The 14975-nt window shown below is 41.1% G+C and overlaps 1 protein-coding gene across 1 annotated transcript in view; it reads right to left on the reverse strand.

Annotated features, from left to right (window-relative positions):
• The window catches only part of ZFP3 (ZFP3 zinc finger protein), a 136389-nt gene that overhangs the window by 117947 nt on the left and 3467 nt on the right, over positions 1–14975 (reverse strand). The gene's annotated exons all lie outside the window — the stretch shown is intronic.

The following is a 14975-nucleotide window of genomic DNA, read 5'->3' on the forward strand; positions in this document are numbered from 1 at the left end:
TTATTCTACTATTTGTTGCCTCCAGAGTGTTTTTAATTTCATTTATTGCATTATTCATTATATATTGACTCTTTTTTATTTCTTCTAGGTCCTTGTTAAACCTTTCTTGCATCTTCTCAATCCTTGTCTCCAGGCTATTTATCTGTGATTCCATTTTAATTTCAAGATTTTGGATCAATTTCACTATCATTATTTGGAATTCTTTATCAGGTAGATTCCCTATCTCTTCCTCTTTTGTTTGGTTTGGTGGGCATTTATCCTGTTCCTTTATCTGCTGGGTATTCCTCTGTCTCTTCATTCACAAATATTAAAAGCAGCAAGGGAAAAACAACAAATAACACACAAGGGAATTCCCATAAGGATAACAGCTGATCTTTCAATAGAAACTCTTCAGGCCAGGAGGGAATGGCAAGACATACTTAAAATGATGAAAGAAAATAACCTACAGCCCAGATTATTGTACCCAGCAAGGATCTCATTCAAGTATGAAGGAGAAATCAAAAGCTTTTCAGACAAGCAAAAGCTGAGAGAATTCTGCATCACCAAACCAGCTCTCCAACAAATACTAAAGGATATTCTCTAGACAGGAAACACAAAAATGGTGTATAAACTCAAACCCAAAACAATAAAGTAAATGGCAACGGGATCATACTTATTAGTAATTACCTTAAACGTAAATGGGTTGAATGCCCCAACCAAAAGACAAAGACTGGCTGAATGGATACAAAAACAAGACCCCTACATATGTTGTCTACAAGAGACCCACTTCAAAACAGGGGACACATACAGACTGAAAGTGAAGGGCTGGAAAAAGATTTTCCACGCAAATTGGGACCAAAAGAAAGCAGGAGTCACAATACTCGTATCAGATAAATTAGACTTTAAAACAAAGGCTGTGAAAAGAGACAAAGAAGGTCACTACATAATGATCAAAGGATCAATCCAAGAAGAAGATATAACAATTATAAATATATATCCACCCAACATGGGAGCACCGCAGTATGTAAGACAAATCCTAACAAGTATGAAAGGAGAAATTAACAATAACACAATAATAGTGGGAGACTTTAATACCCCACTCACACTTATGGATAGATCAACTAAACAGAAAATTAACAAGAAAAAAAAAAAACAAAAACATGTATCTATAAAGTTCACTAAAGCAAAGCACAGTAAAATGAGGTATGGCAATAAAAGGCGTTAAATTTATCAAATTAAAAAAAAAATAATAAAGTGCTGAAAAAAAAAAAAAGTAATAATAATAACCCCAATACCTTTATGATAAAGAACCATTACGTGAGCTAGCCTCTGAAGACCTTGAGAAGAGTCCAAGCAAACCTTTTTTTTTTTTTTAAGATGTTTTCATGTGGACTATTTATAAAGTCTTTATTGAATTTGTTACAATGTTGCTTCTTTTTATGTTTTGGTTTTTAGGCCGAGAGGCATTGTAGGATCTTAACTCCCAGAGTAGGGATTGAACCCACACCCTCTGCACTGGAAGGCAAAGTCTTAACCACCAGACTGCCAAGGGAAGTCTCAAAGCATGCTTCTAACAGCGATGTGTCAAGCATGGCGGCACTTGGTAAATGAGTCAGTGGACACAGGGAGGGCCATTACTGGTGCCTCGGAAGATGGCAGAGCTGTGTCTTAGAGTCACTCGGTTTTTCCAACTGGCTCTGTGACTAAGCCCATTCCTACAGCTCTTTCCCTCAGCTAGCTTCCTCCCAAATGTTTCCTTTATTTTTCCTTCCATCCCTTCCTCTCTGCTCCAGCTGTTCCAAGACCCCCTAAAATCCAAATTTCCATTCAGTCCCCTCCAAGCAAGCCATCCAAGCTCTAGGGCTTCCCTGCAGGGCCAGGACTAGACTGAGCCAAGAGAGGCACAAGGTCATGCAAGAAATCAAATGCCTCCAGGAATTCCGTACCTCAGACATTCACTCTGGTCCTGGCCTCACATTCTGTCTTGAAAGGGTATCTGCTCGGGAACTGTACCCCTAGTCTTGCATGTGTTGAGAGGAAATGGGCAAGTTTGAGAAGAAACACAGAAGCCGGGTTCTGGGAAACAAATGAGCATTAATTCTCACAAGCATGAATGCATCTTCACATCCTCCTCTTTAATATACACCACCCTAGTGGCTAATTCAATCAACATTAAGTTTCAGAAAATAACTTTATCAGTCATCATCCACTTCTCTTCATTTTTACCAGGGACAATCCACCCTTCAACCCTTGCAAAGGTATGAGGGCTCTGATACCACAGCACCCTGGAATCTTTCTTCCCAGTATAAACTACTTCTTGATGGTGGAAAGCGTGCCGGAACCTTTCAGTTCAAAGTCTTCTTGCATTTCCCTGATTCCAGGCAGAAAATTACTACAAGAGCTATCAGGAGCTCTGACCCTGATTGACAAGGACATTTGAGCTACTTACATGGCACGACAAGTCAGAAAGCTTCCATTAATTTCCAAGGATTACGTCCAATGCTTTTCCAACTGGTGTGGTACTTCTGATGATTTAGAAAGAGGAAATGTAAACAAGCTTTCTTCCACGTTTACCATTTGATCAAGGACTCATGTAAGAAATGTATGAACCAAGGCAGTGCATACGGGGATCTGCCAGCAGCTTCGCATCACAAAATAAATACACAGAGACATTCCAATTGCTCGAGTTTTTCTCTCTTTTTTCAGAAGCAGATTCTCGGGCACAGGTCTAGTGAGGGTATCACCACATTCATTACATTCATAGGATTCTTCCCTGAAATGAAGTCTTTGATGTTGTCGTAAAGCTTGACCTAGGTCAGCGAGCATGTCCACAGTTTTGTTTTTTTTTTTCATGTCCACATTTATTACAGCCAGTTTCTCGCCTGTATGAATTCTCTGGGTTTCAACCATCAGTATAACTGAAGACCTTCCAACACTTATGATGTTATTCACAGGGTTTCTCTCCAGAATAAATTATTTGATGTTTAAGAGCTGATTAAAGGTTTTACAGCATTCAATAAATTATAGGGTTTCTCTCATGAGTAGACTCAGTGATATAGAATGAGATGTGGGCTCTGAGGAAAGGTTTTCCTGTAGTCATTATATTTAAACAGTTTCTCTTCTAACGTGAAGTCTCTGAATTGTTAAGGCTGAATTATATCTAAATGTTTCCCCACACTCCTTACATTCATAAGATTTTTTCCAGTATGAATTCACCGATGTTCAATGAGACCTAAGCTGTAGCTGAGGGCTCTTCCACACTCAATGTACTCACAGGGATTTGTCTCAAATGAATTTTCTGATGTTGAACAATGTATGAACTCTTCTAGAAACTTTTCCCACACTCATTACATTCCTATGGCATTTTTCCACTGTGAATTCTCTGATGTTCAGCAAGTCAAGATTGCCACCTAAAAAAGTTTCCCCACATTCCTTTCATTCATTGGGTTTTTTCCACTATGATTCAACAACACCTAACAAATTCCAACTTCCCTTTGAAAATTCTCATAAAATTCATTGTTTATGATTTTTCTCCAGTATGAATTATCCTATGTGGAGTATGATATACATTTTTTGGCCCCACACGTCACATTTTCACCTAGCTCACTGGTAAAAAAAATTTTTTTAATTGATAAAACTTTGCTGTTGGGGGGTGGGGGGACATGAGCCTTTGTTCATTACTTGAGGAATGCAAATTGGCACAAATTCCAGGAACAAATTTTCCCAATCCAAAAACATGTCTACTTTTGACAGAGAAATTCTACTTCTAGGAACATGTTCTACAGATAGACTTTATTGTGTATAAAATCACAATCGTACAAGGTTATTTAGTGCAACATTGTTCATAATAGCAAATGGTTTGAAGTAGTCTAAATGGATCCAAAGGGAAGTGGTTAGCTAAATTATACAAGCATAAAATGAGACACCTTGTAGCCATGACTAATGAGGAAGCTCTGTATAAACCAATATGGAACTACCTTAAAAATGAAAATAAGGTTCAGAATAGTCTTTACTGAGCATTACCAATTGTGAACTGAACATAACCAAAAACACAGAACAAAAACAGAGTGGGGTGGGTGGGAGGGAGGTTCAAGAGCGAGGGGACATATGTATATTTATGGCTGATTCACACTGTTGTAGGGCAGAAACCAACACAACACTGTAAAGCAATTATCCTCCAATTAAAAATAAATTTTAGAAAAACAGAGGGAGGAAAATCCCACAGATATGACTGTATATGCATAGCCTATGTCTAACAGGATTGAGATCCTTATTCTAGGGAGAAAAGCTGGGTGCTGGTACCATTTAGTTTTGTTTTCTGCACCTCGCTAAAGTACTGCTCATCTTAAAAATTAAATGGAAAAACCTGTGAAATCTAGAAAAGAGACAAATGGAGAGATGTGAATTCAGGCAGGTGAGGTTATGACACAGCAAGGAAGTTAAGGGAGAGCATTATTTAAAACTGTAATCTGTTGCCCTTTCTGGTCCCACAGGTACAGGGCTTGGAAACTGACATTCCATTTTAACAACAAGTAAAAAGCTAAACAAGCTGAAAAATCAAAAACTCTTCTGAGATCCATAAAAGAAGTGAGGTCACAGGGCAAACGACTACCCCCCTAAAACCGGAGAAACAGGTAACTGCAGAGAATCACAACACACTGGAGAGAAACCTCCACTGGAACTAGTGTTGGGCTAGGGAAACTGGAACTAGGAGAATTACTGGGAACAATTCAGAGAGTGTGGACAAGTCTAAGAGTTAAATCTTCAAAAGGACATGGTTACAAGGGTGGGAGGGGCATGCTTTTGTGAATTTTATCTTCAAGAACTCAATCAACTTCTTGCAGTAAATACTGGAGAAAAATCTCCTTGTGCTTGTAGCTACGGAAGAAAAGGAACTATTCTGAAACACTGCAGAGCACTCTGTTCTTAACAAGGACTACCCTCAGGAGAAACTAGCTAATCAGAACTTAACCTGCCAGGGTTTCATCAAGCCTAACAGACCTACAGAAAGGGAAATATCCAACTTCAGCCTCCTATAAGCATCCTGTCAAACCCAAGTGGGTCAGAAAAAGGGTAGAGAGAAAAAAAAAACCCCTGAGAAACACATATGAAATTCACAATTCAGAGGCACAGGCTCACTAAAAGACTGAGACCTAATCACTGGCCTATAAAACACTCCCTGTCAGGAATCGCCTGGCGGTCCAGTGGTTAGACTTCCTACTTTCACTAATGAGGGCCCCAGTTTGATCCCAGGTCAAGGAACTAAGATTCCTACATGCCTTGCAGTCAAAAAACCAAAACATTTTTAAAATGGGAGCAACCTTGTAACAAACTCAATGAAGATTTTTCTTTAATGGTCCACATCAAAACAAAAATCTAAAAAAAAGTTATAAAGCATACTAAGAGCATACGCAGCTTCAAGAGACAGAAAGCATCAGGACCAGACATGGAGGAATGTTGGAATTATCAGACAGGGCATTTAAAACAACTATGATTAACATGCTAAGGACTCTAATAATGGGTAAAACAGATAGTGTGCAAGAAGAGATGCGCAATGTAAGCAACAGAGATGTATATTCTGAGAAATAACCAAAAAGGAATACTAACGATTAAACACTCTAACAGAAATGAAGAATGCTTTTGATGAGCTTGTGAGCTGACAGGGCAGAGTTGAGGAAGAATCTCTGAGCTTGAAGTATGTCTCAAGAGAAAACTCCAAATTAAAAATCAAAGAAAACAAAGACTAAACAACAGAACAAAATATCCAAGAACTATGGGACAACTACAAAAAGTGTGACAAGTGTAATGGGAATTTTCTCAAACTGATTAACATCAGACACAAAATGGCAGATCCAGAAAGCCAAGAGGGAGCAAGCAGGATAAATGCCCCCTCCTCAAAAAAAAAAACACAAAAAACAACTATACCTAGGCATATCATTTTCAAACTACATAAAATCAAACATAATGAAAAATTCTGAAAGAAGCCAGAGAGAAAACACACTTCACTTACAGAGGAGCAAAGATAAGAATTACGTACAACTGCTCAGAAACCAATCAAGCAAAAGAGTAAAGTGAAATATTTAAAGTGTTGAGGAGGGCCTTCCCTGGTGGTCCAGAGGCTAAGGCTTTGCCTTCCAACCCAGGGGGTGCTGGTTTGATCTCTGGTCAGGGAGCTAGGATCCCACATGCCTCACAGCCAAAAAAACAAAGTATAAAAACAGAAGCAATATTTTAACAAATTTAATAAAGATTTTTTTAAAAAAGGCTTCAGAGTAGCACCAATCACATAAAAAGAGGGGGGACTAAAGAGCTAGCTTAGCAGACACCTCACCAAAGAAGATACACAAATGACAAACACATGAAAAGATGCTCCACGTCATATGTCATCAGAGAAATGCAAATGAAAGCAACACTGCTGCTGCTGCTGCTGCTGCTGCTAAGTCGCTTCAGTCGTGTCCGACTCTGTACAACCCCATAGACGGCAGCCCACCAGGCTCCCCCGTCCCTGGGATTCTCCAGGCAACAACACTGGAGTGGGTTGCCATTTCCTTCTCCAATGCATGAAAGTGAAAAGGGAAAGTGAAGTCGCTCAGTCGTGTCCGACTCTTCGCTACCCCATGGATTGCAGCCTACAATGAGACACCATTAAAACATCTATCAGAGGAACCTTCCCTGGTGGTCCAGAGGCTGACTCCATGTTCCCAATGCAGGGGGCCTGAGTTCAATCCCTGGTCAGGGAACTAGATCCCACAAGCTGCCACTAAGACCTGGAGCAGCCAAATAAATATTAAATTAAAAAAAAAAAAACACCTATTAAGAATACCCAAAATCCAGAACAATGACAACACCAAATGCTGGCAGGAATGTGGAGCAAAAGCAACTCTCATTCATTGCTGATAGTAATGTAAAATGGTACAGCCACTTTGAAAGACAGCTGGCAGTTTCTTACAAAACCCTACTCTTACCATACGATCTATCAATCACGTTCTCAGTATTTACCCAAAGGAGTTGAAAACTTACATCGATGCAAAAACCTGCAGGTAGATGCTGAAAATAATTTTATCCAATTACTAAAACCTGGAAGCAACCAAGGTGTGCTTGAGTGGATGAATGGATTAACCATGGCTCATCTGGAAAATGGTTTATTATTTATTGCCAGAAAGAAATGAGCTATCAAGCCATGAAAAGACATTAAGAAAACTGAAATATATATTATTTAGTGAAAGAAGTCAACTTGAAAAATCACATACAGTATGATTCCAACTCTATGACACACTGGAAAAGGCAAAACTATGGAGGCAGTAAAAAGATCAGCCAGGGGTTGGGAGGAAGGTGGGAAGAACAGGAAGAGCACAGAGGATTTTTTTGGGCAGAGAATGTGGCTGAACCACACTGACTCCATACTGTCAGTTTCATCTTAGGCCTGCAGTTCTCGCCTCTTGTTACTGAACTTAAGCCTGTTCACAAAGAATGTACCCAAGCCAGGGAAGTTCTCTGTCAACTTTTACCCTTACCTTCATCTGATATGAAAACTGAAAGAATGCCTTTTGCTGATGCAGATTATGATACCCCCCGAGGGTAGGAAAAAAACAAGTTTCCAGTCTGTGCAGCCCTGCTTCTCACATGGTAGTCAGATTCTATTTTTTTTTTTTCAGATTCTATTTTTAGCTTTGGCCCCTTCACATCCCCCTGTACCTTCTGGATTGTCCAGCTGCTTATATGTAAATTCCCCACAAGAAACTTTGTAATTGTAGTTTAGGAAGTTGCCCTCTCATTTTTCTATCTCAAAGTTCCTTCTTGGTTCAGAGGATATTATTCAATACCTTCCTTTTCTTGGATCAGCTTTATATGACACTATGGTGGATACATGTCATCATACACTTGTCCAAACACACAGAATACACAACACCAAGAGTGAACCCTAGTGTAAACTATGGACTTTGGATGCTGAAGATGTGTCAGCGTAGGTTCACCAATTCTAACAAATGTACCAAGCTGACTGGGGGCGGGGGCGGGGGGAGTGCTGATAATGTGCGAGGCTGAGCACAACACCAAAAGCGAACCCTAATGTAAACTATGGACTTTGGATGATGTTGATGATGTGTTAACATAGGTTCATCAATTGTTAACAAACAAACCAAGCTGACCGGGGTCGGGGGATGTTGATAATGTGGGAAGCTGTATGTGTGTGGAGACAGGAAGTCTATGGGAAATTTCTGCAACATCTTCTCAATTTTGCTGTGAACCTACAACTGCTCTAAAAAGCAGGGGTGGGAGGAAGGCTCAAGAAGGAGGGGCTACATATAAATATATACATATATAGCTATGATGATTCACAGTGTTGTACAGCAGAAACCAACACAACATTGTAAAGCAATTATCTTCCAATTAAAAGTTTTAAAATACAAAAAAATGCTCTAAATTTTTTAAAAATTATGATCTTTCCCATAATTCCCTCTTATTCTCTTTATTTTTCTCCATAGAATTTGTCCACATCTGACATACTACGTATTGCACTTATTTGCTTTGTTTATTGTTTTTTCATGAGAATGTTCACTGAGGGGAAGGATTTTTTTTTTCTTACTGCTAAGTATTAGTATTTAGAACCTAGGAAAGTGCCTGGCACAGAACAAGTGTTCCATAAATAACTGTAGACTAAAAGTACAGTTAGGACATACCTAATATGCTTCCTCTTCATCTTCTGTCGGAGATCTTATCTCTACCTCGCAACACAGACCCACAAATCCAGGCAAAATGCTCCCCAGGTAATTGTGGGGGTCCCCAAAGGAGGTCTTATGTGTACCAATGAGCAAGACTGGTGAGTCACAGACTGACACCAGACAGTTCATGCACCTCTCCTGCTCAGGACTCCTTCTACTGTGTATCAGCTTGTCCTGGCTCCTAGGGAAAAAACAGTGCCAGCTATTCCTCTGTTAAATGCCCCAAACCTTTGAAAGCTGTATAAAAACTGCTACAGAGTTATAAAATATTAATGCTACAAGAGATCTTTAAAATCAACTACTCCTGGGACTTTTCTGATGGTTCAGTGGATAAGAATCCGCCTCCCAATGCAGGAGACATGAGTCCAATCTCTGGTGCAGGAAGAGTCCACATGTCACGGAGCAACTCGACCCATGCACCACAGCTACTGAGCCAGCACTCTACAGCTCTAGAGCTGCTACTGAAACTTGTGCACGTAGAGCTTGTGCTCCACAACCAGAAGCCACCCAGAGAGCAGCCTGTGCACCACAGCAAAGAGCAGCCCCCGCTTGCCGCAACTAGCAAAAGCCTGTGTGCAGCAACAAAGACCCTGTGTAGCCAAAAATAAAACCACTTTTAATAAAATAAAATAAAATCAACTAGTCCAAGCCTTTCTCTTCATACTTGCACACAATGAGACATAAAAAGCAGGAGTTTTGCTCATAGCTGTTTGGTGTGCAAGCCAAGCCTATAACCAAGAGCCAGGACTAGACTCCTGAGGGTCCCAAGACTCAACAGTTTGCTTAGATATATCCATAGTAGTACGGTTGTACTTTTTGGCTTGGTTCATAGGTTGTTAGTTTCTCTTCAGTTTTCATTTTTGGCTGGGTAGTGTGTCATGTGGGATCTTCATTCCCTGACCAGGGATGGCCCCCTGCATTGGAAGCACCGAGTCTTGACCAGTGGACCCCCAGGGAAGACCTTATCTTTAATTTTCAAAGCTTGGTTTTCTCCTGTATTAATGGGAGGATAAATCAGCATCACTATTTGGGAAAGAAACAAGAGCCTTAAATGTGTCCATACACTTTCATACAATCATTGTATTTCTGGGAATTTATTCAGAAAAAAAAAAGGGGGCCAAAATTTGAAAACTGCTGCAATGGGTCCTTACTGTTTTTACCCACCCAGTGTTTCTTTTCCTTCTGCTGGTAACCGGATCCTTCTTTCATCTGCCAGTTTGTGCCAGCAGATCTTGAGACTTTCCCCGAATACTTAACAACTAACAACACTTAAAATATGCTTACTTTTCATAAGTGACAAACAGTAAACCTCTGATGTTTTCACTTGTCTTTGATATCTAGTCAGGGAGAGTACTTTTTCCCATGTGCTTATTGGCCACTTGTATTTCCCATTTATTTATTGAATAATCCTTCCATCTGCCCCTTCCCATCACTTTGTAATATGACTTTTGTCATTCTCACACTACTAGGGGTGTCTCTAGGTATGTCTCTTTTCTTATTAGCCTCGGTGTGCTTGCAGGCGTGGTACCCTGAGCTGAACCTGGGTGAAGACAAGTATTTCCACAAGCAGGACTGGGGCGAGGACGGCTCATCCAGTCTGCAGGAACGGGGTGGATGGGCTGTGTTGACAAAGGGGCACACTGCATGACAACACAGTGCTTCTCAAACCTTTTAATTCTTAATTTTACTACTCAGGAAATCTAAATTGTGGAGCCCAGCATATATTTTAAAACATTTTTCCAGTACAAATACTTGCTTTTAAATTTTGTCAATAAAGACATTTGGCAAGGGGAACACTGTCAATATCACTGTGTTTTTAAAAAGAAGGAGGAGGAGGAGGGAAGAAAATAATTTCAGAATGAAGGAAAGGCCTCCCTGACGAAGGTAACCTTCTCACATGTGTGCACACATACCGTCCAGGGAATCCAGGGGTCGGGGCAAACCCCAGCATGCAGGATGTGTTTAGAAACTCCTGCCGTAAGAGAGGAGAAACAGAGGAGTTATAGAGGAGAAATGGGGTGGATCAAGCCTTTTCCCCAAGGGTTCCAAATGTGCCTGAGCAGAGAAAACAACGAGGCTAAGCTCCAAATTTCCTCAGGCCTGTTTGTCTTCTTCAATCAATACTCAGCTTTCCAACCCCTGAATGCTGCTTTTGGTGGCTCCCTGTCTCCATGGTTACTGCCCTGCACTCCCTCTCAGCCGCAGGAGAGCATTCAGTGTGTGATGGTGGTAAACTGCAGTGTTCTTTTGTTGTTGTTCTTGTTAAAGAATTTTTATTTATGTTTTCATTTATCTAGGCCTAACTGCGTGGAATGTGGGATCTTAGTTCCCCAATCGGGGATTGAACCCGTGCTCCCTGCAGTGGAAAGCATGGAGTCTTAACCACTGCATCACCAGGGAAGTCCATGCAGTGTACTTTTAATAGAAATATAAAACCTTCTCAGGAAGCACTTAAGTTTTCCAAGTGTCTCTTCCCTATTCTCTTTCCCTTCCCCCTTGGCAACGCTGTAGAGAAGCAGGAACAGGCCCCCCCAGCCTTGAAGTTCCTCCGATTGTCCAGTTCTCCATGGAAAATCTTCTTATTTGTTTGTCAGAACAAAGACAAAATCAATGTCCTTAAAAGGAGACAGGCAACTGCAGAGGACAACGATGCTCACCCAGGCAGCCTCCTCCTTTCCCCACTCCAGCCAGTATGGAGCAGAGGACGGGCAGACATGCTCAGGCTGTGCCTGGGAAGACCTCAAAGAAAGAAGTCTGTAGTCTCATCCCCTCCTTGGAAGAAAGCGGGGCTTGGAAAGACCTCTTTCCCCCAGGCCTTACCCCCAGGTGCCAGACGCAGGGACTGTGAAAAGAAGCACCACCTTATCACCAACCCAGGCCTTACAAAAGGAAAAGATTCTGAAACAAGTCATTTGTGGTTGAGGGCAGCAAAACAGGCCAAGTGCCAGCAGTATACAGCTTCACTGTGCTTGACAGCAAGCAGAGAAACACGATCAGAGCAACATGTTGCTTCTCCCTTTCACTCCACTAGTTACCTCATCTGACCCCTTCTCTCTGCAGCATCTCAACTTCTTTCATCTGATAATCCAACCTCACCAGAGGAATTAAAAAAACATATATACCGGATACCTCTGGCTTAGATAGAAGTGCTTGAGAAAGGCAAGTCCTGGGTAGTCAATAACCTTGGTTTTTCAGAAAGATAAGAAAATAGGTGAGGAGGGACTTCCCTGGTGGTTCAGTGGCTAAGACTCTGTACTCAAAATACACGGGGCCCGGGTTCAACCCCTGGTCAGGGAACTATTATGGATCCCACATGCCATAACTACGAGTTTGCATGAAGCTACTAAAGTTTCTAGATGCCACAAAGAAGATCAAAGATCCTGCATGCTGCAACTAAGACCTGGTGCAGCCAAGTACATAAAATAAATATTTTTGAAATAGAAATAGGTGAGGAAATGTCTACATATTAGAGGCCACAAAATATAAGTTAAATCTCTATTTATTCTGTATCCTGTCCTGCTAAAACTGGGATTCAAAATCTTTTCTTTTTTTCTTTTTTTATCTTCTCATTTTATTCATTTTTTTCAATTGAAGTATAGCTGATGTGTTAACACAATATAATTGTGTTAATTATATTAATTTCAGGTGTACAGCAAAGTGATTCAGTTACACACATGGTTATATATGAAAGCTAAATATACATATTCTTTTTCAGATTCTTTTCCCTTGTAGGTTATTACAAAAGACTAAGGATAGTTCCCTGTGCTATACAGTAGGTCCTTCTTTTAGTTTTCCTAAAGGGTCAAAGAGCTTTTTCCATCAATATTAGAAAGGCTGTTTTCATAATTCTAAGTATCATTTGCTGTAACCCAGAGCCTGTGACTGTTACAGTTCAGTTCAGTTCAGTTCAGTCGCTCAGTCGTGTCTGACTCTTTGCGACCCCATGAATCGCAGCACGCCAGGCCTCCCTGTCCATCACCAACTCCCGGAGTTCACTCAGACTCACGTCCATTGAGTCTGTGATGCCATCCAGCCATCTCATCCTCTGTCGTCCCCTTCTCCTCCTGCCCCCAATCCCTCCCAGCATTAAAGTCTTTTCCAATGAGTCAACTCTTTGCATGAGGTGGCCAAAGTACTGGAGTTTCAGCTTTAGCATCATTCCTTCCAAAGAAATCCCAGGGCTGATCTCCTTCAGAATGGACTGGTTGGATCTCCTTGCAGTCCAAGGGACTCTCAAGAGTCTTCTCCAACACCACAGTTCAAAAGCATCAATTCTTTGGCGCTCAGCCTTCTTCACAGTCCAACTCTCACATCCATACTGACCACAGGAAAAACCATAGCCTTGACTAGACGGACCTTTGTTGGCAAAGTAATGTCTGTGCTTTTGAATATGCTATCTAGGTTGGTCATAACTTTCCTTCCAAGGAGTAAGGATCTTTTAATTTCATGGCTGCAGTCACCATCTGTGACTGTTACAGGAATCTACATTTGTTTGACTGTTTGGTATAGAAAATTGTCTTCATTTCACTTAAGTTGAAAAGTGTGTTAATCATCACAGGACGTTGACTTTACTCAGGGACCTCGTCATTATAAACCTTCTGTAACATGACTGCTCTATTTCTACTTAACTTCACTAATAGAATAACCTCTGTGGGTCCTCAGAAACCCAGCTAAAGGCATTCCTTCTTGTAAAAACAAAACAAGTGCAAATTAACAAATAAATCTCTGAGATTAACTGGAAAACACAATGCAGAATCTTACTTTTCCAAGATAAACCTAAACCAAGGAATCTGTGCAAATATCTAAGACAATATAAAGCTCTCTGGACTTCCCTGGTGGCACAGTGGTTAAGGATCCACCTGCCAATGCAAGAAACATGGGTTCGATTCCCGGTCTGGGAAGATTCCACATGCTTTGGGGCAACTAAGCCCCCATGCCACAACTACTGAGCCCACATGCTCTAGAGCCTGTACCCTGCAAAAAGAGAAGCCACCACAAGGGGTAGCCCTCGCTTGCCACAACTGGAGACAGCCCTCAAGCAGCAACAAAGACCCAGCACAGCCAAAAAATAATTAATTAATTTTAAAAATAAATAAAGCTCTCCAGGAGGGTTTTACATCTCACTAGTGGTTCGGCCATGTCAGATTTGGGTATGAGGGAAGAAGCCACTGAATCAGGGAGGGGAAAATTCCAATTACCCGTTGGTGTTTCAATACTAATGACAGTATGTCCTGCTCTGATATTTTGAAGGAAGACTGAACTAGCACTGGGCTTCCCTGGTGGCTCAGATAGTAAAGAATCTGCCTGCAATGCGGGAGACCCATGTTTGATCACAAGGTCGGGAATAACCCCTGGAGAAGGAAATGGCAACCCACTCCAGTATTCTTGCCTGAAGAATTCCATGGACAGAGGAGTCCGGCAGGCTATAGTCCACCAAGTCTCAAAGAGTTGAACACGACTGAGAGAGTAACACATTCTGGACTAGCACTAGCCAGGCTAAGTGCTCACTGACTCCTCAATACAGCCTTGTGCAATAGGTACTATTATTCCCATTTACTGCTGGGGAAGCTGATGCACAAACAGATTAAGTAACTTGCCCAGAGTCACACAGCTAATGAGTGACTCAGAGTCCATACCATGGGCCATGACTCTTTATTGAATAAAAGGGAATCTTTCAGTCAACAAATATTTGAGTTATCTGCCACAAATTAGGTAATAAAGGAACTCCACAAATATGATCTTTGCTCTCAAGGATGGAAAAATTAATGGGGGTAATTTAGTAGGAGAAACAAGAGAAACTCATAAGAAAATGGTGAAGCAGAACAAAATGAAGTTTCCTAAGAGCAGGCATGCATGCTAAATCGCTTCAGTAATGTCCCATTCTTTGTGACCCTACGGTCTGTAGCCTGCCAGACTCCTCTGTCCATGGGATTTCCCAGGCAAGAATACTGGAATGAGTTGCCATGCCCTTCTTCAGGGGATCTTCCCGATCCAGGGAATGAACTCAGGTCTCCCACATCAGATTCTTTACCATCTGAGCAACTGGGGAAGCCCCTTCCTAAGAGAGGTATATACATTTCTCCATAGGGGTTCAGAGCAAAGAGGTGACACTCTCACTTCACATCTGGATTGGAAGATGAAGTCTTCACTCAGGAGATGGGATCTGAGCTGGATCTAAAAGGATAACAGTATTCTTTATATATATATATAGTTTTATTTATTTTTGGCTGTGCTGGCTCACTGTTACTATATGGGCTTTTCTCTAGTTGCAGTGAG

The sequence above is a fragment of the Bos indicus genome, chromosome 19 (genome assembly GCF_029378745.1).
Source record: "Bos indicus isolate NIAB-ARS_2022 breed Sahiwal x Tharparkar chromosome 19, NIAB-ARS_B.indTharparkar_mat_pri_1.0, whole genome shotgun sequence".
Taxonomy (NCBI): domain Eukaryota; kingdom Metazoa; phylum Chordata; class Mammalia; order Artiodactyla; family Bovidae; genus Bos; species Bos indicus.